Source organism: Peromyscus maniculatus, chromosome 1 (assembly GCF_049852395.1).
Source record: "Peromyscus maniculatus bairdii isolate BWxNUB_F1_BW_parent chromosome 1, HU_Pman_BW_mat_3.1, whole genome shotgun sequence".
NCBI classification, from domain to species: Eukaryota; Metazoa; Chordata; class Mammalia; order Rodentia; family Cricetidae; genus Peromyscus; species Peromyscus maniculatus.
The window spans coordinates 137,779,940-137,806,135 of record NC_134852.1 but is presented as its reverse complement, the minus strand read 5'-3'; the positions used below and the strand labels follow the sequence as shown (position 1 = coordinate 137,806,135).

Sequence of the window (26,196 nt, the reverse complement as noted above, 5' to 3'; positions counted from 1 at the left end):
ATTTGTCACACACTGGCAGCCTCTTTACCATATAGGAAGACTAGGCACTACATATTTGGACTTGTCTGTCTTCCGTATACACGATATATCACAAAATAAGACACACATAAAAAGGACAATGGCTAATATTGCATTACCAAAACTTACATTAGCATTAGGCTCTTCATACCCTTTGTTCCCTCCTCCCTCCCAAATCAGCACAAGTCTGTGTTGCTCAGAACTGGTTTTATCATTCCATCTTCAAAAGACAGCATTTCACCATGAGTTTAAACGAGAACTTACAACATTTTATTTACTACATATGCCTTTAACATACTTTGTGCACTTCTTTTTTTTTCGAGACAGGGTTTCTCTGTGTAGCTTTGAGCCTTTCCTGGAACTCACTTGGTAGCCCAGGCTGGCCTCGAACTCACAGAGATCCACCTGCCTCTGCCTCCCAAGTGCTGGGATTAAAGACGTGTGCCACCACCGCCCAGCTTGCTTTGTGCACTTCTAAACACCTAGAAGGACTAGATGTTTCAGATGAGGACATAAATTTGTCCCCTATATATAAAGTAGTGTTGAAACCAGTATCTTCTGCCAAGAGCATTCTGGTCTCCGACCTTCTTCTTCTCCAGCCCCTCCCCTGTATCACGTGACATGGGTACTCATCACTTGGATACTTTCACAACTCTCTTCAGAAGACAACCTTGCTGTGAACTTTAATCGAGTACACAGAATGTGTAGTTCACTAACTCTACATTTGTCATACGTTGGCAACCTCTTCAACACCTAGGAACTAGAGATCCTAAAATGAGGACTCCTTTGTCCAGTCTGTACACTGTAAACAGAACAGCAACGTTAAGTGAAATGTATCTAACACAGGGGGTGATGGGTAAGCTAAAGATGTCTAGCACACTAAGGGAATCTTTTCGAAGTTTCTTCCCTCCCACCTCCTCAACCCACTGAACAAGTACAGCTGGTCCACTGTTCTCAGAGGTGGGTTAACCATTCTATTCTAAGCATAGTATCTCCAGTTTTTCTTTCTTTCTTTTTTAAAAGATTTATTTATTTATTATGTACACAGTGTTCTGCCTGCATGTTTGGTGAATGCCAGAAGAGGGGACCAGATCTCATTATAGATGATTGTGAGCCACCATGTGGTTGCTGAGAGTTGAACTCAGGTCCTCTGGAAGAGCAGCCAGTGCTCTTAACCTCTGAGCCACCTCTCCAGCCCCTATCTCCAGTTTTTTAAAACTATTTACACAAAATATTATTCTACTACTTCTACTTTTAAATGTGTCAAGCACTTTTAAATATGTAGAAACACTAGGTATTTCATGTAAGACCTTATCTGCTATTCACACTGCACTGGTAAATAACTGTATGCAAAGCAATGTTTTTCTCATACTATAAATATAATCCACTTTAAAATGTCCCTCAAAAATCCTTAAAAGTCCAAATACTTAAAAGTCTCAAATCTCAGCTGGGTATGGTGGTGTATGACTTTAATCCCAAAACTCAGGAGGCAGAGTCAAGCGAATCTCTCAGTTCAAGGCCAGCCTGATCTACAGGGTGAGTTCCAGGACAGCCAGGGCCACATAAATAAATGTAGAGGAAAAACTAGAAGGGCCATTGTACCTGGCATTTACTCTGGAGTGATGGCCACTTAGGCCATGAGGTAATCTCTTATACATAATCAGTGATTGTTATCTGAGATTTATGGGGTTGCTTTTTCTTGGGAACTTCAGAGCCTTAACATGACCTCAGTCATAAGACATCCCTGGCAAACCTGGAATTCTTATAATGACTGTGTTTGCTTAGGTAATGGTTCATACATACAATTCCTAGATCAGCTAAGAATTTTTGGTATGTGGGAATTGACTTGCTAAAAGGTCTTTTGTGTAACAATCAATAAAAGAGCCAGTCCATCAGAGGCAGGTTCCCCCTGCTGCTGTTGCTAAGGTTATTACATCCTGCAGTGTCTCTCTTGTCCCTTATAACTCAGAACACCAACAGACAAACTTTGTCTCAAAAACAAAAACAAATCCAGAAACAAAACAAAACAAAAACCACACCAAAAAAAAAAAATCCCACCTAAAACCAAAAAGACAGTGTCAAATCTCTTAATTGTAAACTTTAATGATTATCATAGCAAGTTACATTTACTGTGTTATGGTACCAAGTAAACATCATACCAAATAAACAATCATACAAAAGCACAATCAAATTAATCAGAGAAAACACCAAATCTTACAACTCCAATGACCAGCATCTGATTCATCGTACTGTTGAGAGCTAGGCTGGTCCTGGACTTTCACTGAAGCACTGATGTATGGAGAAGGAACTTAGTTCCTTATGTAGAACCCAGAGCATGCTTGGTAAGACCAGTAATGGTCTGGGACCAGGATGCTGTGGGATGTCTTTCTGTACGCTATGAATATATGTTGCTCTCATTGGTTGATAAATAAAGAAAGATGTTTGGCCAAAGGCGAGGCAGAACAAGGTGAGGCAGTACATTCAAACTGAAGACTGAGATGAAGAAGGATGGAGTCAGAGCAGACGCTGTGAGCTGCTGCCAGGAGAAGCAAGGTGTGAGAGAACAGGTAATGCCACGAAGCCACGTGGCAAAACATAGATTAATAGGAATGGGTTGAGTTAAATTGTAAGAGTTGCCGGGCAGTGGTGGCGCACGCCTTTAATCCCAGCACTCGGGAGGCAGAGGCAGGCGGATCTCTGTGAGTTCGAGGCCAGCCTGGACTACCAAGTGAGTTCCAGGAAAGGCGCAAAGCTGCACAGAGAAACCCTGTCTCAAAAAAAACCAAAAAAAAAAAAAATTGTAAGAGTTAGTAATGAGCCTAAGCCATAGATCATACAGTTCGTAATTAATACAAAGCCTCTGAGTGATTATTTTATAAGCGACTGCAGGACCTTGGGTAGGAAAGATTCATCCAGAGAAACTTCTGGCTACACCAGGACTTTTACCCTGGAGTGTTGTGGAATATTACTTTAATTATGTAAAGGTGTGTTACATTTGTTAATGTTGCATATGTTTAACTATGTGAAGATGGGTTACTGTTTCACCTTGCCTGCCTAAGGCACCGGATTTGATCTAATAAAAAGCTGAATGGCCAATAGCTGGGCAGTACGGAAATAGGCAAGGCTGGCAGGCAGAGAGAATGAGGAGGAGGAGGAATCTAGGCTTGGGATAATGAGAAAGAGAGAGAACAGGGAGAAAGAGAAGGAGATGCCCAGGGTCAGCCAGTCAGGCAGCTGCCAGACAGACAGACATGGAGTAGGACATTCAGAATGAAAGAAAGATAAAAAGCCCCAAGGCAATATGAAGAGAAACAGGCTAAATGAAGTTATAAGGGCCAGTGGGACAGGCATAAGATAAGACTGAGCATTCATAACTAACAACAAGTCTCCATGTCTTGATTTGGGAGCTGGTTGATGGTCCAAAAAAGCCTGCTTCACAGGAGCTGTGTTTCAGATTCAGAGAACTCAACTTTAGCATACTAAGAACTCAACAATGCCCCCCCTCACTCCTCCTCTCCCACCTGGCTTTGAAGGGCTGTGTTTGTGTTTATCAGTCCCAAGGCCACAGAGCTAAGTGCTAGGTCTGTGGTGCACTTGAGAGATCCTGTGTTTCCTTTGTGCAACATTGCTTGATTAACTTCTTGCTGAATTCATCCCATTGTATTATAGCTTTCTGTTGACTCTGCCTCATCACCCCCAAAACACTGTATATAAGATGCTATATTTCTTACTAAACTTATTTACACGCGCCATCAGCTTGTTCAAGACCTCCTGATCTCAAATTTTCCTCTTCTTTTTTTTCTCACCCCCTGGTCCTCTCTCTCAGGAACCTGTTACTGAAGAATGATGTATTGTTTCAGGTCAGAATACAATCTTCTAGGGTCCAAAGGGCTTGGATATCAAAGTTGTTTGAGGAATGTTTTATGTCCCATAACTTAAATATGACAATATAGGTTACAACACTTTACCTCTAGTGTTATTACAATTGATGTTACATTAAATGTAATTGTTTGGAAGAAAATGGCCCCCATGTGCTCACAGGGAATGGCACTGTTAGGAGGTGTGGTCTTGTGGGAGTAGGTGTCACTTTGTTGGAGGAAGCTTGTCACTGGGGGCAGGCTTTGAGGTCAGATGTGCAATCCATGCCCAGTGTGGCACTCTCTTCCTGCTGCTTTGGATCCGGTTGCAGGATATTTGTTTACACTGAGTGAGGATGTGAAGATCTGTCATTGTGATTGGTTTAATAAAGAGCTGAATGGCCAATAGCTAAGTAGGAGAGAATAGGCAGGATTTCCAGGAAGAGAGAGGAACTCAGAGCGTTAGAATCTAGGCTCACAAGGGAGAGACACCAGGGAATCTTAAAGCAAATTGGATGTACAAAATGGGAGAGAGATAAAAAGCCACATGGCAGAACATAGATAAATAGAAACAGGTTAATTTGAGATATAAGAGCTAGTTGGGAACAAGCCTAAGCTAAAGGCCAAGCTTTCATAATTAGTAATGAGTCTCCATGTCATTATTTGTGGGCTGGTGGTCCAAAGGAAGTCTGACAAGAAAGCATACTACAGGATCCAGCTGTAGAGCTCTCAGCTACTTCTCCAGCACCATGAATGCCTGTGTGTCGCCATGCTTCCCACCATGATGACAATGGACTAAACCTCTGAACTATAAGCTAGACCCAATTATATGTTTTCCTTTATTGCTGTGTGGTCCCAGCACTTGGGAGGCTCACACCTTCAATCCCAGGACTTGGGAGCCTCATGCCTTTAATCACAACACAATCAGGAGGTGGAGACAGGAATATAAAGCTGGTGAAGACAGGATCCCAGCCTCTTTTTGGTCTGAGTATTCGTGGAGGTAAGAAGTGACTGTGACTGCTTCTTTGCATCTCTGATCTTTCAACTTTACCCTGATATCTGACTCCTGGTTTTTATTGATAAGACTAATTGGGATCATGCTTTAGCTGTGGTCATGATATCTCTTCACAGAAAAAGAAACCCTGGCCGGGCGGTGGTGGCACACGCCTTTAATCCCAGCACTCGGGAGGCAGAGGTAGGCGGATCTCTGTGAGTTCAAGGCCAGCCTGGTCTCCAAAGCGAGTTCCAGGAAAGTCCCAAAGCTACAGAGATGGCTCAGTGGTTAAGAGCACCGACTGCTCTTCCAGAGGTCCTGAGTTCAATTCCCACCAACCACAGGGTGGCTCACAACCACTTGTAATGAGATCTGGTGCCTTCTTCTGGCCTGCAGGGGCACACGCAGGCAGAACACTGTATACATAATAAATAAATAAATCTTAAAAAAAAAAGAAACCCTAAATAAGACATTAAATAAAACCACAAATATCTACTAGATTATATACAAGAATATCTTTCAAAAATAAGACAGAAATGTGTCAATGACAATCCATGGTCCTATAGCTGGTCACATTACATAGTTCTGAGCTGGGCAGTGATGGTGTACATCCTTAATGCCAGTACCCAGGAAGCAGAGGCAGGTGGATCTCCCAGTTTGAGATCAGCTTGGTCTACAGAGTGAGTTCCAGGACAGCCAGGATTACACAGAGAAATTCGATATCAAAACACCTCCCTCCACAAAAAAATTTATAGTTCCGTAGCTGGACACATGGCCTTAGCTGGTATTTATAATTATCTTCCCCTACTACCCATTCTGTAGTTACTCCACCCTCAGCCACACTTCAGCAGTCCTCGCTTTTTTTCCCCCTTCAGTTTTTCAAGACAGGGTTTCTCTGTGTAGTTTGGTGCCTTTCCTGGATCTCACTCTGTAGACCAGGCTGGCTTTGAACTCACAGAGATCTGCCTGGCTCTGCCTCCCGACTGCTGGGACTAAAGGCGTGCACCACCACTGCCCAGCTTAGTCCTAGCTTTTTTACTTGGAGGGGTGACCCATACTTTCATTCCTGAAAGGCCTGAGTCATTTATGGTCCTGTTGGGATTGGGCTGTTGTAATTTCCCACTGACTTTAATCATGGACATGGTGGTCAGAAGGATGACCTAACTTCTAATTCAACTGGATGTTTGCTGTGTCTATTTCTCCCTCTGGAACCAAAACTTCTAAACCTACAGGGCATACAGTCTCAGAATAGAAAGCAAAAATTTTCCTAGTGGGTCACTAGGAGTGATAGTGAGTGGAACCATTCCCATTTCCAAGCTGTGATTCCTGGATTGGTGAATCCTGGCTATAGGAGTGTTGTTGGTTGTTTTAACTCTTTGCTCTTTGGCTTTTTTGGGGGGCCTGCCACTCATCTCCCAAATAAATACACATGGAGGCTTATTCCTAATCATAAATGCCTGGCATGTTACTTGCCAGCTTTTCTTAACTTAAATTATCCTGTCTACCTTTTGCCTCTGGGCTTTTCCCTTTCTCTTAGTTCTGTAAATCTTACTCTTACTCCATGTCTGGCTATGTGGCTGAGTGACTGGCCCCTGCCATCCTCTTCTCCTTGTTATCTTGCTCATTTTTTATTCTCTCGGCCTGTCAGTCCTGCCTATCCTTTCTCCTGCCTTTCTTTTGGCTGTTCAGCTCTTTATTAGACCATCAGGTGTTTTAGACAGGCAAAGTAACACAGCCTCATAGAGTTAAACAAATGCAACATAAGAGAATACAATACATCTCTGCATCATTAAACAAATGTTCCACAGCATAAACAAATATGACACATTTTAAAATAATTTTCTACAATATAGGAGAAACAGTACCATATATTGGATGCTAATATGTACAGCCAGAGCATATACAGCCTTCTGAAGGATGCTGCTCTAGCCCTGCAGGCTATTTCCATGCAGCTGGTATTTTATCTGTGTCTTTAGAAGGGCATTCCACTATTCTATCAACCCAGCTGCTTCTGGATGACGGGAAACATGGTGATACTAGTGAACTCCATGTACATGAGCATGCTGTGCTCATGAACTTTCTTTTTGTGAAGTGGGTTACCTGGTCAGAAGCAATGCTATGTGGAATACCATGACAGTGGATAATGGTGTGGAATAATCCTGTACACTGTGAAGACCTGTTGCTTTCATTGTTAACAAAAAGCTGATTGCCCAATAAGCAAGGCAGGATTTTCAGGGCAATGAGAATGCTGGGGAGAAGAAGGGCAGAGTCAGAGGAGACGCCATGAGATGCAGAATGAGCAGGATGGGAAGGAAGTACACACCCGAAGTAAGTGGATCTCAGGGCAGCACATAGATTAATAGATATAGGTTGGTTTAAGTTATAAGAGCTGACTGAAGGCAAGCCTAAGTTGTCTGCCAAACATTTATAATTAATAATCAGTGGTTATTTGGGGAGCAGCTGACAGGGCAGAGCTGATCAGTGGTCTAGACAGAAAACTCCACCTACAGGATAAAACATTCTATAAGTCCCTGGATGGTAGTTTTAGCAGAAGTGTTTCATTTAGGAAAGGCAAACCCATAGCCAGAATAAGTATCTATCCCAGTAAGGACAAAGTACTGTCCCCTGTTGTATGATATTTTGTTTGTGTTCTGACAAAGCTTGCCTGGAGATCAGAGGGTAGAGATAGCCACTAGTTAACCATAGAGACCAGGCAGTGGTGGCACACACCTTTAATCCCAGCACCTGGGAGGAGAAAGCAGAAAGATCAGGAGTTCAAGGCTACCCTGGGCTACATGAGATTGAACCAGTCTAAAAGAGAAACAGAGCCGGGCGGTGGTGGTGCACACCTTTAATTCCAGCACTAGGGAGGTGAAGACTGGAATATAAGGTGGGTGGAGACAGGATCAACACCCCATTCAGTATGAGGATTCCTAGAGGTAAGAAGTCTCTCTAGTAGCTGGCTGCTCTGCTTCTCTGACCCATCAGCTTTCACCCTAACATCTGACTCCAGGTTTTTATTTGTTAAGACTAATTAGATTCACACTCCAGTCCCCTCTGTATGGAAGTGGTCCAGTGTAATCAACCTGCCACCAAGTGGATGGTTTGTCACTCCTGGGAATGGTATCATATTGAGGGATCACTTGTTGGCTCCTGCTGTTGGCAGATTTGAAACTTAGCAGCAACTATAACCAACGTAGGTTTAGTAAGCAGAAATCCATGTTGTTAAGCCCACACATACATAGCCTCCATTTCTGTTACCATGGCCACATTGTTCATGAGCCCATTGGGCAGTGAACAGGAGTTTCTGGGGAAGGAGGCTGATTGTCCACAGAATGGGTTATCATATTTACTTGATTATTGAACTTCTCTTCTTTTGAAGTCGTCTTTTGATGACCATTTACAGGGGACACAATTACCTTCACATTCTTTGCCCATGTGGAGAGGTCTATTCACATCTTCCCCAGATGTCTTTCTCACCAATTTTCCAATCATGCTTCTTCTAAGTCGCTGACCATCCAGCCAATCCATTGGATACAGCCCATGAATCAGTGAACAATCACTCATCTGGCCATTTATCCTTCCAAACAAACTGTAATACCATGTGTACTTCTCAGAGTTCTGCCCACTGTGAAGATTTTCCATCACATGCATCTTTCATGGTTGTCCCAGAAAGGGTTTGCAGTGCTGCAGCTGTCCACTTCTGGGTCATACCTGCATAATGTGCAGAATCATCAGTAAACCAGGCCCTAGTCTTCTCTTCCTCAGTCAACTGTTTAGAGGACACACACCATGAGGCAATAGCTGGATGCGTGGCAGCTGATGGCATTATAATTGGAATAGAAGCCATAGACATTTGGGAAACTTCTTCATGTAACTTTCTTGTGTCCTCAGGACCTGCTCAGGCTTGATCATGTAAATACTACTTCCATTTGATAATGGATTGCTGCTGTACACATCCTACTTTATGAATTGGTGGGTCGGATAACACCCAGCTCATCATGGGCAGCTCAAGGCCCCATAGTAAACCTTGTAGCCCACTGTCAAATGTTCAGTTTCCACTAGGGCCTGATATTAGACTAAGAGTTGTCTCTCAAAGGTGAATAGTTATCTTCAGATGACAGTAGAGCCTTCCTTCAAAATCCCAAAGGTCTCATCTGTGATTCACCTATGCTGGCCTGCCAAAGGTGTCCCTATCTGACACTGACACCTCAAGTACTGTTGGTTCTGCTGGATCATGTGGTCCAAGTGGTAGAGCATCCTGCACAGCCTCTTGGACCTATCAACAACCCTTCTGTTCCAGGTCCCACTCAAAGCTAGCAGTTATTTGGTATATGGGATGGAATAACATATCCAAGTGAAGAATGTGCTGTCTACATAATGCAAATAGGCTGACTAAGTGTTGTGCTTCTTTCTTGGTGGTGGGAAGAGCCAAGTGAAATAGATTATCCTTCACCTTGGAAAGAGTATCCCTGTATGCATGCCCCACACCACTGGACACCTGGAAATTTCACTGAGGTAAAAGGCCCTTGAATTTTGGTTAGACTTCTTTTCCATCCTTTGATACGCATATATGTTACCAAGTCCAAACTTGTTGCTGCTATGGAATAATCCTCTTGTACACTGTGAAAGATGTGTTGCTATCATTGTTAATAAAGAACTGACTGGTCAATAGCTAGGCAGGAAGAGATTAGGCAGGAGAACCATGCTGAAAAAAGGTACTGCCATGTGGTAGAGCATAGATAAGAAATATGGGTTAATTTAAGTTGTAAGAGCTAGTTAGTAACAAGCCTAAGTTATTGGCCAAGCATTTATAGTTAATAATAAGTCTCTGTGTGATTATTTGGGAGCTGGTTGATGGGACAGAAAGGTCTGCCTACAAATGGTGCCCAATGTGGGGCAATGTATATCCACATAAAACCTGAGAAAGCTTAAGAAAAGGTCCAAGTACACAAAAATGGAGCCAAATATGACTTCCTAGTCTCACAGGCTCATGCCAGCCACAGTACAGAGATGTGTCTCCTCGCAGCTACCTGCAGAATGGAGCCAGTCACTAGCCACCATGTGCTAGAGCCATGCACTAAGCAGAGTCACACCAGTGGCTGGTGTAACAATTTAAGATTTATCTCATGCAATCAGAGAAAAATACAGATGCTCAGTAAAGACAGATCTAGATGGAAGAAACCTCTAAATGGGTTACAATGAATTAAAAAATGTACACAGGCCTGAGAAGGAAAGGAGAAAGGGTATAGACAGTCATTAAAAAAGAATAGTCTAAAATTAATAAAGTCCTTAAAAAAGAATAAAGTAATATAAAAGAAAAAGGCCATGTAAAGATGGAAAATACACAGGAAGTCTGAATCCTTTATGTTATTGTGTTGTCTTTGAATTTTTTGATTACTGATGAACAAACAATAGCTGCTAAGAGACATTGATTGTGAAGGCAGCTGGATTAGACCAACATATATATTTTAAAAATGTCTTGACTTCAAAATGTAACTCAAAAGATGTGTTGCTTTGGGGAAGAGGTTGTGCTTTTGTTCCCACAGGAAACAGAAAACTATGGATTTGGTCAATGTTAAAGATGATCGGGTTTGTTTAAGTGTTGGAGGAAGACCCCCTGAAAATCCTGGCCACAGTCATAAAGAAATAAACCTGCTGGGTGGTGGTGGCACACGCCTTTAATCCCAGCACTCAGGAGGCAGAGGCAGGTGGATCTCTGTGAGTTTGAGGCCAGCCTGGTCTCCAAAGCGAGTTCCAGGAAAGGTGCAAAGCTACACATTGAAACCCTGTCTCAAAAAATAAAACAAAACAAAAAATTTAAAAAAATAAACCTTGAAAAACCACAAGACAGCTGCTCAAACATAAAACAAAAAACCATCTTTGGCTGACTCTGTACAACACACAGTCTATACTTGTATTAATACAGAAATGTATGTTACCTTTAAAAGCTTGTGTGTTTTCAGAGCAAGGGACCAGACACCAATGAAAACGGATGGCCCAGGTGATTCAGCCTCTCAGATGCCTCTGTTTCAGTCTCCTCAGAGTTCTGCATCCAGAACAGCTTCAAGGCTGCTGGCTGAGATGGTCCAGCCTCACAGACTATTCTGGCCAAGACTTAACAATTATTCTGATTTTCTCAAGGTTCCTCCAAAGATACCAGTGCCCCCAAACAATGGGAAGTAATCTAGAGAAAACCATGCCGACATTCCCAAAAGATGGTTATGGATGTTTGTCATCATTTGGGGGCGTTGATTACAAGTTAGTATTGGCCAGTCAGGAAAAACTAAACAAAAAATTAAATTCAAAGCCTCTTTCTGAAGGAAAAAAGGGGGATATGATATAGAAATGTTGAGATAAAAGGGTAGGTTATTGAATCTACTTTAATTTAGAAAACTATTAATCTCAAAATATTTTCATTGGCATGGATTTTGGTTTATTGTTACAAATGTAAAGTTATTTTTGTTATACTGTATGTATGTTTCTACTTTTGTTTGGAGTATTTTGCTTATGTAGCTCATTTAAATATGTAATGTATAATTAAGAAATACAGGTTAATAGTCATCTATAATAAACTTGTAGACATATTAGGTATGTTTTCAAAGTTAAACAGATATATTTAGATAGATAGATAGTCTTCAAACACCTACAGAATATGACATTTAAAATATTTTAATAACACGAGGATTTTCTTGACAATGGGATATGTCTGCTCCTGGCAGCACCAATTTACTTCAGAGAAGATGACGGGCATCAAAGAAACTCCAGCTGGAGTTTGCTTTCTTTGTGACAAAAGCTAGCCACTGGGTAAAGAAACTGCCCTTGCTTCAATTGTTGACAGTATGCTGTCCAATCTGGACCAGCAAGATGCAAAAGAAAGTGACTATTAAACTTTGCCAAGACAAGGTAGGACAGTCCTTCAAAATTCCCTCCTTCTCAGAAATGTCTGTCAGATATATTAGGCCTGTAGTCCAAAGATGGATGCCTCAACGTTATAGAGGAAATTTGGGTGTCTGTCTAGGCAGCCAGACATTCCTGTCATTAGGCAATATTACATCCTTCTGGTGTCTTTGATGGAGTTAGAGACTAAATATTTAAACTTATAGTTTTCCTTAGTTATGATAAAAAGTAAATTAGGTATAAAACTTTAGACTCACAAACATAAGATAAATAGAGTACTTTCTCTAAATTTGCCAAATACAAATGGACTGGCTATTGTAACTGTAATGCTTACTTGATAACTGTTTTTGTTGTATATAATTTTACTATGTTAAAGTTAAAACCTTTCTTTTTAACTAGACAAAAAGGGGGAAATGCCATAGAACAATGTTTTTTGTACACTGTGAATATTTGTTGCTCTTGTTGGGAAGAAGAAAGGCGGCATCACCAGTGGATGCAGAGGAAATAGACATGCAGAGAAGTAAAAGCCACGACTTATGTGGCAACACAGATAAATAGAAATGGGATAATTTTAGTTTTAAGAGCTGGTAGGAGAAACCTAAGCTATAGGCTGAGCTTTCATAATTAATAAGAAGTCTCGGTGTCATTTTTTTGTGAGCTGGTGGCCCAAAGAATAGTCTGTATACATATGGTGTCCAATGTGGGGGCTTGACTATTCAAACATAGGGCCTGGGAAAGCTAAGTAAAGTTCTGGACAAGAAGCTGGATGTAGGTAGCTCCCTAGTCCTGCAGTCTCTCAGGCAGGCTGGTGACATAACATAACTTCAAATAACGCTTCCTGCTCAGGGGATTCTAATTTGTGGCAAGTTGACACTAAAACCTGCCTAGAATTTGTGAAACTCGGGGTTCTGAGTGGAGCACCTCAGATATTCGGTGTGGTGGACACATCTGGAATTCCAGCTCTCTGGGGGTGAATGCAAGAATCTCAAGGTCATGCTTTGCTATACAGCAAGCTCAATAAAGAAGAAGGAGGAGAAAAAGGAGCAGGAGGAGAATTTATTGTTGACGTTGAGCGTTGGGACACATGTCTGTTACCCCAGCATTTGGGAGTGTGAGGACGGAGTTCAAGGCCACTTGGGACTATTTAGGGAGACCTTGTGGTCAGGGGAAACAAGGGCTGAAGATGACCCCAACTGTGGTGATATGTTGTGTACCCTAATAAAATTTGCCTGAAGATCAGAGGACAGAACAAGCCACTGGATTAAACATAGAGGCCAGGCAGTGGTGGCACACATCTTTAATCCTAGCACTCAGGAGGCAGAGATCTATCTGGATCTCTGTGAGTTCAAAGCCACCCTGGACTACATGAGATTGACTCAGTCTAGGAGAGAAACAGAGCCAGGCAGTGGTGGCATATATCTTTAATCCCAGTACTGGGAAGCAAACACGCCTTTAATCCTAGGGAGTGATAGCTGGATGGAGAAATCTATATAAGGTGTGAGGAGACAGGAACTAGAGGCTTTTCTGCAGAAGCATCCCTTTCAGCTAGGAGATTTTTTGGCTGGAGCCTATTGGGAGAGGACTCAGAGACATTCAGTCAGAGAATTCGTGGAGTTGGTGAGGTGAGAAGTAGCTGTGGCTTGTTCCTTTGTCTCTCTGATCATTCAGCATTTACCCCAACATCAGGCTCTGAGTTTTTTATGATGAGACCTTTAGAAATTCATGTTACACCTACCACTACAAAAAAAAAAAAAAAAAAAAAAAAGCAAAAGGGAAACAGAACAAGATACTGGATTCTCTCAGCATTGCTTTCCACACAGCTAAGACCTTCCCATCAGCTCAGGAAGCATCCACTCCTTCCTTGTAAGTGCTGAGGGAGACGAAGGTCTAGAGTTAGACCTAGTGGAGGGCATGGTTGGATCCAGCATAACTGTTACCAACAGGAAGCCCAACAGTGAAGATGGGAAGAGTACGGGCAGTGTGGCACACACTAGTCTCCGCATCTCCCCGGTGATCTGCTGTTGAGCCTCTGCCCCCCTGAGCCTCAGTTCCCTCAGATCCTCAGTAAAATGAAGATTAATAACAGCTGCCTTGAAGAATGGCTGTCGAAATCTGAAAATTCAATAAGATAATATGTATGGCATAGTAGATGTACAATAAGCATTTGTTTAACAAGTGAATTATTGTCAACATTTTACATCTTAGAAATGTTAGAGGAAGGGCATTGGGAAGATGGCTCAGTAGTAATTTTTTTCTTCTCAGAACTGAGCGTTGACTAGAGGGCCTGGTGGATGCTAGACAAGCTCTCTACCACTCAGCCACACCCCAGCCTCCCCCCAGCCTCTTTTACGTTTTATTTTGAGATAAGGTGTTGTGTGAAACTTCTCCTGGGAAGACATGAACAAACATCTCATGCCAGGTAGGGAAAAACAATAGACCAAAGTCATGACACCATCAAAGTCCAACGTGGCAAACAAATGAGTTTACTAGGGTCACTTACAGGAATATGGGTGAGGGCTCTCTTACAGGAGCCGGACAACTCAAAAGCAACCACATCACCAAAAGTCTATCCCAGCACATGACAGCTTGAAGACTGGAGCTCTCTGCAGGACCTGTAAGCAGCTGGACAGGATGAAAAGTCTCCCCTCTTCATCACCCCCTACTGTTCATGTGACCTTGGGGAATGAGAGGGTAGTCCCCAAGGTTGGTGGCCTGTTTACTTCCTGAGTCTTAAGGAGCGGGGGGCCCCCCCGCCCCCCGCTTTATATAGAGTATTTCCAGTTAGGACTTCTTGAGTCTTATGGAACCTCACTTTAGAACTGTATGAGTCATATATATATGATAGCCCTCCTATTCCTCCCATGTACCTCCCTTGCTCTTTCTCAAATTCATGGCCACCTTTTCTTTAACTGATGTTATTGTGTGTGTGTGTGTGTGTGTGTGTGTGTGTGTGTGTGTGTGTGTGTGTGTTCCATATATATACAAGAAATATATATTATATTCCTAAATATCCTTGCTCCATCTATATAATGGTACTTGTGTGTGTGTTCTCAGGGTTGATTTGTATTGGATGACCAATCAGTGTACTCTTCTCTGGAAAAGACTATTTCTCCTCTCAGAACTCCCCAGTTGTCTGTAGTTCTTTATCTAGGGTTGGGTCCTCATAAACATTCCCCCTTCCATGTCTATTGGTGCCATCCTTATGAACTGTCATGTTCAGATATCCATATTGACGAGACTTCAATACAATGCCAAAACACAATGCCAAGTGCAAATCCCTCGATTCATCAGGTACCACAGTTTTCCAGGTTTCTTGAACGAAGTTTTGCATAGGCCTTTGTATCCTTGGAAGGCTCTGAGACACGATTCACATAGGGAGACAAGAGAAAGGAAAGATGTCTGCTAAACAAAAGGTGGACTAGGGCTAGGTGCTGCTCTCTGGAGCCCAGGACAGGTGTAGCCACGGATCCCCCTTTATTTTATACAAAAAATAATTCTCTTGAAGGTTATGCGGCCTCATAGCAAATGCAATCTTTTTTCTATCTATCTGTCTTATAATCTCACGTAAGTAGACCAAAATACATTTTAAAGCCAATAAAGTTACTATTGCTAGAACAAGAGCAACATCTGCTAGGATAAGAAATCTATTAAAGTGATTCACAGGATTGAATGAGGCTATGGTATCTGCAAGACTTACCATAATGTCCTTTCCTGTCATATCAGTTAACTGTTTTTGCAAAAGCTTCTTTAATTTCTTTCTGTAAATCATAAACCATTTAAGGAGAATTAGGGTGACCCAATAAATGCATCTTAACTTTATCCCCATCATACTTGCTTTCATTAAATCTTAAGGGTATGATACAATAACAAGAAACATTCCAATCACATTTTAATTTTATCTGCTCCTTGAAAATATCTAATAGATCCTCTAACAATACAACACTTTGCTTTAACTCAGCTAATTCATTTACTATCTCATTATCAATCTTACTTTGTTCAGTCCAAAGTTCTTCTGAATGTCTCTGCCAGTCTCTAATGAACTCAGCGATTTGGATTTCTTTATGAAGTGCTCCAGCTGTTGCTGCTGTAGCTGTCAATGCAGTGATCCCCATAATAACTGCAGCCACCAGTCCATCCGTCCGATGTGTTCTTTTTAATATTCTTCCAGCGAGCTTCTGTACCAGGATCATCACAGGAGAGTCTTGCCATGGCCTTGACCACTTCACTGGTATCCAGATTGCTGGCCTTGCTCTGAGAATAAATAAACTTTCAAAGGTCAAAATTTAAAACATACTAGAATCAACACAGATATGAAAGGTATAGCATTCACAAGTGGTGCTGTAATTACTAGGGTGCCATTGTACAGGCTCTTTCAGTAGCAAGAAAGGTAATGGTACACATGCCATAAAAGGATGGCTTTGATTTAGTCTAAAAGACAGAGTGTACTTATCATCATTAATCTTTAATTTTCCTTCCCACGCCTTAAGAGGGTGGGAGGCACTTGCCAATTTCCACAAGTTAGTCTGAATTGAATTGCCAAATTGCAGGAGAGGGCTTGCCATTCCAACTCCATGCCACTGAATAGGTTCATGAACAGAAGCACTGATTTCCACAGTGTTATTTATTTGCAGCGCTATTTACTGTGTGAGAGAAAACATGAGGTACAACAAAAACCCACTATAAGACTTTTTATTAGGGGAGGGAAAAGGGATTGTGCAACAGGCCTATTAGACATGAATGGTGTGGAAAAAGAGGCAGGGGAATCAGTTTTATAAGTCCCCCCCCAAACCCCCACCCCCACCCCACCCCCCGCTGCCGCATGTGCATATGGGCTTCTGTAACTATGCCACGCATGTGCATAGATTATGTGATCAAGCCAGACATGTATTATGTAGGAAGAACACAAGGCCCTGGGATGACTAAGCATCTTGCCCTATTGCTGGACAGTCCATTCAAATTATACCATTTCCATCTTAACTCTGAGTGAGAATATTTTCCTTGAGGGGAGTCATAGAGCTCCAGTCAATGATGTCTCTCTTGGAGATATTAATTAGCACTCAAGATTTCTCACTCTTACACTATTGCTCGTTGGTAACCCTCATCTCACAGAACGGTGCCCTGCGCCCGGGATCCTATTCCGAGGTTTACTCTACCTACAACTGCCTACTTTTCCATTTGCCCAGCTACTGGAATGCCTCACACAACACTAGCTGCTTTGATTGGTGAGTTTCCCCTTTACCAGGCAGCATAAACAGTTCCCTGGATCCATGGGAACGACTGTCGATCATCTGGTGTCCCTCTGGTGTCCTTGGGACTGGAGGAACCCCCATCCATGGCCTTCAATGGCTGCAGTTGGCTCCCATTGCAGGCTTAAATCTGTAGCCATTCCCCGTGACTGCAGTCTGAGATATCGTTCTCACTGTCGGACCCTCGTCCTTGGGCTGTGTATATCCTGTCCCTCATTCTCTTGCTTGCTGAAGCATTGAATGACTTGTGCCAATTGCTGATCCTCGCTTGATCTCAGGGATGCCTGAGATTGTAGTCTTGGATCATGTTTATTTATTTTTATTTTTTCTCTGTGCTGTAGCCATGGGAAACAAGGCTTCCAATTCTATTAGTCCCACCTCTCCTCTGGGATGTCTTCCAGAAACTCTTAAGTCTCTCAGCTTAATGCCTTAAAGACCTCTAAGCTTGTCCACCTGTGCACTAAAAAAATGGCCTAAATATCACTTAGATAACAATAAAAATGGCCACCTAATGGCTCACTGGACCCCAATATTTTTGGCAATTATCTAACTTCTGGCAGCGAACAGGCAGATGGAAAGAGTTACCTTACATCCAAGCTTTTTTTTTTTTTTTTTTTTTAACCTTGGCTCTAAACCCTCCCTTCCTGATTCCTTCTCTCCTGCGCATATGCTCCTAGCTGTGCAACCTGAACCTGGGGAATCTCTGACTACTGCTCTGGACGAACCTGTAAACGAACCTCCACCTATCCGACCTCCCGCTCGCTCCTGCTCCTTGGGCGTCTGCCCCTTTGCTCCTCCTCCTGTCCGACACCAGGCCCTCCAACTGCCCGACTCTGGCTCCAACCTTTACTTCTCCGATCACTTGTTCTTGAGCTGCCAAGGAGCCCAACTCCAGCCGTGCCAACCCGGCAACCATTCTCCCTTTGTGAGAGGTGGCCAGGGTGGATGGACTGGTTAAGGTTCACATCCCTTTCTCCCTCATAGAACTTTCTCAGAAAAAAAACTGGGGCTTTTAAATCTCTAATCCTGCTTCCTTTATTAAACAATTCTAATATATTACCCAATCTTATAGCCTCACCTTTCATTATATATATATATATATAAAATGAAATATATATAATGAAATATATATAATGAAATATATATATAATGAAATATATATATAATGAAATATATATATAATGAAATATATATATATATATAAAATGAAATATATATATCTTGCCAATAACCTACTCTCTGAGGAGCACAGACAGGTTTGGGAGCAAGCTAGGACACATGCAGATGAGATTCATCAAACTACAGGACCCATGATGGGATTATAATAACCCAGATGGCTCTCTAGCTAGGGATTGGTTTACAACCTGCCTCCTGGCAGGTCTTCATAAGGCTGCCCTCAAACCAGTAAAATATGAAAAGCTAAAAAACATAATTCAAGATAAGGAAGAAAATGCATCTCATTTTTTAGAATGGCTTACAAAGGCTCTCTTACAATATTTGAGTCTAGATCCTGAGAGCCCAGTGGGCAGACAGCTCCTTATAACCCACTTTATCTCACTGAGCTTCCCCAACATAAGGGCTAAACTTAGGAGAGAGGGCCTCTGACCCCACAGGCCCTTAGTGGTGACATTTAAGGTGAACCATGGGAGAGATGAGAAAGCCTGTAAACGGAACTGCCAAATGCTGGCACACGCTATCCAACCAGCCACCCAAGGGCCTCCAGGGCCCTGGTTGAAATTTGGTAGAGAAGGCCACTGGGCTCTGCCCTGCCCCACACGGGCCACCATATGGGCCTTGTCCAAAGTACCACCAACAGGGACACTGGTCAGTTGACTGCCCCTTTGCACCTCACGGCATGGGAACATCAAACGAAGACCACCCTCCAGCCGATCTCCTAGGCTTGGTGATGGATGATTGAAAGTGCCCTGTTTGCAGCCTGACCACAGTCATCTCTCACAGGGAACCCCGGGGGTAGCCATTACAGTATCGGGGTGATCCATTTCCTTCCTTTTGGACACTGGAGCCACTTACTCAATCCTGAGGGAGTTTGAGAGTCTCACCTCTCCTCATCTCCCTATTGTTGGGATAGGGAGACAGACTTACCCACCTCACCAGACTTCACCACTTAACTGTATTTTCAGTTGTGCCAAGCTGTCCTGTGCCCCTATTGGGAAGAGATTTTCTAGCTAAGGTAGGAGCTTTTATTTCGTTTGTTCTTCCCATTTGCCTCACTCCAGACTCATCAGCAGCTCCTCTCTTCCTCCTCCTAGCCACCCAGCCTACTAGCTCTAACGTTTCATTTCCCTTGCAAGTCTCTCAGGTGGACCCCAAAGTCTGGGATACCCAGAACCCTCCTATTGCTAGGCACCATCCCCCTATTATTATCCAGTTGCAGGACCCTACCAGGTACATTTCCCAGGCTCATTACCCTCTCTCACTCCAGAGCCTTAGGGGACTTAAGTCTATCGTTTCTGACCCTCTCAGAAAAAGGCATGTCCCAGATCTCTCTCTCTCTCTTGCTAACACTAAACAGTAAAATTCTGATAGCAGAGTACTAAACATTATAATATCATGGCTACCAGCTCAAGATTTTTAAATTCCCTGTGGCTGCTTCTTAACATGTTTAAAAATTCTTCCAAGCTCCAGAGCCAGCTTGAATTCACCTGGACAGGTCAGATCCACTTCAGATAAGTACAATTCAAACTTTCCTGGTCCTGGGACACCTCGGGGGCCCCCCAAGATAAAAATTTTTTTCTAAATTTCTTCTTCTGCCTTACCAGCACCTTGTTGGACCCAAACAGTCAGATCCAAGCAGCAACGAATGATTACACAGAGCAGCAGAAGGCAATGGATGATTCCCAAGGCAGCGGAGGACAATCAACCATCTCAGGATGTCCAGCTACCTCAAAAGCCCCCTTCCTTACCCTCAAAAGTTAACTGACACCCACCAAGTCAGCTAGAAGCAGTTTTGGGGGACACGGCACCCCATTCCCGTTTACCCGCCATTTTTTTTTTTTTTTTTGATAAAAAAAGAGTCTGGAATGTTAGAATTCCTAGCCACTCCCCCAGCTACATGACTGCACATGCACTGTCCAGTAGCCAGGTAAGATGCTTAGTCTTCTTAGGGCCTTACATCCTATGTAATCTATGCCCTGCATGATTACATAATCCATGCACTGTGTGATCACATAATCTATGTGCATGCATGATGCAGCTACATAAGCCCATATGCACATGTGTGTGGGGACCTATAAAAGCGGGTTCCACTTATTCCTTCTCTCTCTTCCTGCACGGTCATCCCATAGGCCTATGCACACCCTTTCTATTCCCTTCCCTTAATAAATTCTTATAGTTGGTTTTGTTGTGCCTCATGGCTTCTCTCGTATGGTGAACAGTGCCATTTAATAAGCATAACCTCGGCCCTAACTTAACATTTTCCCTGGACTATTTTGATGTTAAAAGATTTATAATACATAGGCTGACTCAGTTCAGCAGTTCTTTCCACAATTCAATGCTGTTCCTGTTTCATTAGCATTTGAAAATTTTAAGTTAGTAAGGCATTATGCAGTCTATCCCTGGGGGTCCTCATATCCCCTTTCTGTTTAGCAAGCATCTCTTTTAGATTAGATCTCTCAACAATTGCTTGTCCTGTAGGATTGTATGGTATCCCTGTAACATGTTTTATGTTGTAACACGCAAAAAAAATGTTTCATTTTATTGGAAACATAAGCTAGGGCATTATTGTGGGAGCCCACAACTGACTCAGTTTCCCAGTTTGAATCTGAAGTCTATTCTGAGTCAATAGAGTTCAAACTTGTTTGCTCCAAGGCTGTGAGAAAGTTCTGACTAGCCCACAGAGTCTCCTTGAAGGGCTGTGAGAAAATCCTGATTAGCCCACAGAGTCTCCTTGAAGGGCTGAGAAAGTCCTGATTAGCCCACAGAGTCTCCTTGAAGGGCTGTGAGAAAGTCCTGATTAGCCCACAAGAAGGAACACACCATCTAGCTAGATGTGGGCTGCTGATGCCAGCCACAGGTACATTGAGATAGAAAAGAAACTGCCTGCTCCTTGCTGCAAGGCAGGATAGATAGTTGCTGAATGCCTGTGCTGTGCGTTGTTCTACCTCCGTCCTTCAAGACTGTATATAAGCTGACTGTGGAATAAACTCGGGGCTGTCCGGCATTGACCGGCAGACCTCTCGACTCTTTTCTGTCTTCTTCATTGTCTCTGCAGTCCGCACGCCTCTACCCAGCTACCCAGCTGACTGTCAGCAGGCCTGACACATTATCAGTCTTAATTTGTGCTGGTATGCCTATTACAGCCATTGCTTTTTAATAAATGTGTAATTATAGAATCAGCCTTTTCAGAACTTACGGCAGATGCCCATTGGAACCCAGAATAAGTGTCAATGGTGTGATGAACATATTTTAATTTTCCAAAATCTACCCAATGAAATACACCCATTTGCCAAATTTCATTCCTTTGTGAACCTTTAGGATTATTTTAGAAACTTTTTCATATAGGCTTTTAATTTTTTACTCTGTTTGTGACCTAAGAAAATCCATTCCTAAATATAATCCTCTCTCTGAATAATGAGTCCAGCAGGGGAATGGTTTGAAGGTAAAATTACTAAAACATACCTCTTTGTGAGGTCTAATCTATCCATATGGGTATTTTGTAATTTTCATTCTACCACGGCTAATTCTTTTTCAACCTCACCTGTTAACTGTCTTGGACTGTTTAAATCTGAGTCACCTTGCAAAATTTGAAACAAATGAATTAATTCTTGAGTAGACAATCCAATTGTAGGCTGCAACCAGTTAGTATCACCCAATTATTTTTGAAAATCATTAAGAATATGCAGTCAATCTCTCCTAATCTGTACCTTTTGTGGCTGAATTCTCTGCTTACTTAATTTATAGCCTAAATAGCTAAAAGAATCTCCTCTTTGTATTTTTTTTTTCAGGAGAAATTTATAATTCCCTATAGAGTAAAATTTTCTGTACCATATTAAACATTTTTTCCTAAGGTATCTGTATCAGAAGCAGCCAATAAAATATCATCCATATAATGATAAATAATAGACTAAGGAAATTGTTTATGAGCTATTTCCAGTGGTTGATTTACAAAATACTGACATAAAGTTGGGCTATTTAGCATTCCCTGTGGGAGGACATTTCAATGATATCTCCTTACTGGTTGAATATTATTATAACCAGGAATTATAAAAGCAAAATTTTCCCTATCCTGTTCCTGTAAAGGGATAGTAAAGAAGCAATCTTGTAAATCAATAACTATAATAGGCCATTTTGTAGGGAATAAGGTAAAGGAATCCCCTTACCTTCCCTTAGACTGGTTTTGGTTTTCTGTGATGGTCTCCATCTGCTGCAAACAGAAGTTTTCCTTGGTGAGGGTGAGGATCACACTAATCTGTGTGTAGAAGGACAAATACTTAGAACGTAGTTAGTGATTATGCTGGGTTAGTAAAGTGACAGTTGTGGGTTCTCCTCCAAGATCCATGGCTTCACTAGCCCTGGGCAGTTGGCTATTTTTCCAGTATCAGGCATGATTCCTTCTTGTTGAGTGGACCTAAGTCCAATTAGAGAACCGTTGGTTACTGCCAAGGAATATGTGCTACTACTGCACCTGTGGGTATTATACCCTGCTGGTCATTGCGGTAGTTCACAGATTCATAGCTGGGCAGGACTATTGATTGCTTCCCTGTGGAGGCCCAAATTATTCAGGGTCCGAGAATCTGAGCTTGCTTTACCCAGCAGGGCTGCATAAGGAGATGATTTGACCACGGGCCATGGTTACCAGATGTTTGGAAGGGTCTACACTTGGCTAGGCTGTGTGCTTTGATCTAGCAAGGGGGAGGTCTTTTGCCTCTCCCCTTGGCATTGTTATAAAAAGTCCTTTTGAATAAATGGAAAAGGCCGTTGGATTTTGATCCAGGCCCTCCCAAAGCTATGCTGTGTTTCTGTCTTTCCTCTTGTCGTATGTCTCTTTCTATCTGATGTTTTCTTATCCCTCTTTCCTCCTCATAGGAACCCTTGAAAAGGTGGGAGCTGGCTCCCACACTTCCCTCCTTCGGAAGGTTGCATGGTGCTTTCTGATATCATGTATTTCATTCCTTTGAATTAACTTGTATGGAGTTCTAATCTTTAGACTCTGGGAATTTGATAATGAGAAATATGCTCTGTGTTGAGTGGATTTTAGATTTTATTATTGAAAAATTTGTTTCTTTTTGGGTTTTGGAGACAGGGTTTTTCTGTGTAGTCTTGACTGTCCTGGATCTCACTCTGTAGCCCAAGCTGGCCTCAAACTCACAGAGATCCCCCTGCCTCTGCCTCCCAAGTGCTGGGATTAAAGGCGTGGGCCACCATGCCTGGTTTTCTCTGACATCTTGAAATGTAGTCCTCAGGGAGGCTTTCAGGTCAGATCCAGCTTGGGTCCTTGTATCCGGTGTTTGAAGTGCAATCCTGTTTCAGCAATAGGGATTTACTTTCCACCTCTAGGGGGCAGCCAAGGACAACAGCACTAGCCTATAATGTTTTGAGAGTCTCTGGGACAACCCTGACCAACAAGGGCTTTGTTAGACGGTCTATGACTCTTCCGGGGAGCATCTTTCAGGGAGCATAGTTAGTGCAGATGAGAAAGTTTCATTTAAGCTATACATGTATATATAGACACAGATTTACGTGTATTATAGGTGTTGTGAGTTAATAGTTAATCTATGATTCCTTATGGCCTCTTCACACACCCTTACTGTTATCTTACCCTCCTTCTGTATTTAGCGCCCTCTCTCCTCCCTGATCAGAACCCCCTCCCATTCTCCCCACTTCCTCACTTGTACCCACTATTCCCCTCTCTGTTGCTCCCCACCCAACAATGGTCCCCTTTACTCTCCTGGTTTAAATGTACTTACTCTAGGTTATATACTCACATCTGATGATTTGGAGCTAGGAACCTCAGAAGAGAGAAAACATATGAGCTTTGTCTTTCAGGGTCTTGATTAACTTACTCATCTACTTACCTGAAATTTTCATTTTTCTTTATATAGCTGAATAATGTTCCATAGTATATCACATTTCCACTATCCATTTCTTTTCTTTTTCCTTTCTCTCTTTCTTTTTTCTTTTTTCTTTTTCTTTCATTTTTTTCTTTTTCTTTTTCTTAAGACAGGGTTTCACTGTATAACCCTGGCTGTCTTGGAACTCATTCTGTAGCCCAGGCTGGCCTAGAACTCACAGAGATCCACCTGCCTCTGCCTCCTGAGTGCTGGGATTAAAGGCATTCACCACCACCACCTGGCCCCATTACCCATTTCTAAGTTGAGGGGCATTTGGATTGTTTCCACTTTCAATGAATATGGCTCAGCAAGTGCCAGGTATGGTGGCGCATGCCTTTAATCCCAGCATTCAGGAGGCAGAGGCAGGGAGAGGGACCTCTGCTGTGGAACAATCATTTGTACACTGTAGAGATTTGTCACTGGAATTGGTTTAATAAAATGCTGATTGGCCGATAGTCAGGATTCTTGGGGCAGAGAGTATGCTTGGAAGAAGGGCAGAGTCAGAGGAGTCACCAGTCACCTGGAGAGGAAGCAGGACTTGCAGGAGAGGTAAAAGCCACGAGTCTCAGGGAAGCACATAGATGAACAGAAATAGGTTAATTTAAGTTGTCAGAGCTAGTTAGTAATAAGCCTGAGCAATTGAACGAGCATTTATAATTAATATTAAGCCTCTGAGTGGTTATTTGGAGAGCAGCTGCCGAGACACAGAGAAACTCTACCTACAGATCTCTGTGACTTCAAGGTCAGCCTGGTCTATATAGTGAGTTCCAGGACATCCAAAGCTACACTGAGAAACCATGTCTGGGGAAGAGAGAGAGAGAGAGAGAGAGAGAGAGAGAGAGAGAGAGAGAGAGAGAGAGAGAGAAAGTAAGCAGAAACCATGGCTGGCTGAGCAAATATCTGTGGAATAGGGTGTTGAGTCCTCTGGGCATGTGTCCATCAGTACTAGAACTGGGTCATATGGTAGATTTATGATCAGGCTTTTCAGCTGGTTTCCAGAGCCCTGGTCCAGCCTGCAGTCCCGCCAGCACTGAGTGAGGGCCCCCTTTCCCCGTGTCCTCTCCAGCACTTGTTGTGGGTTGTCTTGTTGATTTGCGCCATTCTGACTGGGGTGAGGTGGAATCTCAAAGTTGTTTTGACTCACATTTCTGCAATTGCAAGGGATGGCGAACACTTTTTGAGATATTTCTTAGACATTTCTATTTCTTCCCCTGAGAACGCTCTGTTCAGATGCCATGCCCATAGTTTGAGAGGGTCATTTGTGTTTTGACTTTGTTTTTTTTAGTTCTTTGTAGATTCTGGGTAGTACACACCATCAGATGTCCAGCTGGCAGAGATTCTGGCCACAGAATAACATCGGATCATCTGACTGAAACTTAAAATGCCAGAAGGGCTTGGGACGATGTGTTTCCCTTTCTGAGAGACAGCAACTGACAACCCAGAATACCACTCCCAGCAAAGCTCTCTCTCATCGTGGTGTACCACATGTGTACTTGGTTGTATGGTCAGTGCTGGTGGCCTCCCAGAGCGGAAGCTTCATCTGTCACATAGACCTCGACACAGTCTGCCGAAAAGGGAACGTGTGTCTGCCCTACCTTTAGCTTAGTATAGACTCAGTGAGCAGAAACCTGATCTTGATCCAACGTATTTGCAGAGGCATGGTAGCAAGACAGGGACGATTATGGATGCATGGGAAGGGAGAGGAGCCCTTGCCCTGAAGTCTGGCTGAAGCCTCTCCCCAGCTGAGGAGCAAGAATTCCAGCCAATGTGAATGATGGCCACATGGAGATAATATTCCCTTCATAAATAGGTAGGTTTATATTAAAATAGCAATGAACGAGACTTAAAGCCTGAATGTATATGACCTTGAGTAGGGCCTCATTCCTCTCTTGGATTTTTGATGGGACTCTCACAAACAGCCCAGACACCACTGATGGGTCATTCCCTCATGAGAGTGAAATCTAGATGGGCAGATGTACACTTTTAAAAGACTAGAAGTGAGCCACTGTGAATGTCCCAGGTGTTCCGGCTGATCAAGGAACAGACCTGTGATGTCTCATCTCTCAGAAGCATATTCCTCAACTAGTTTGAGATTTCTAGACCAAGTTGGT

General features: G+C 42.7%; 1 long non-coding RNA gene across 1 annotated transcript; it reads right to left on the bottom strand.

Annotated features, from left to right (window-relative positions):
- Positions 1–15,466: 15,466 nt before the first annotated feature.
- LOC121831794 (uncharacterized) lies at positions 15,467–23,870 on the bottom strand. The gene is made up of 3 exons (XR_006075375.2): positions 22,355–23,870; positions 15,761–16,020; positions 15,467–15,527 (listed from the first exon to the last, which is right to left on the bottom strand). It is a non-coding gene; the product is annotated as an uncharacterized LOC121831794 (long non-coding RNA).
- Between the last annotated feature and the right edge of the window lie 2,326 nt (positions 23,871–26,196).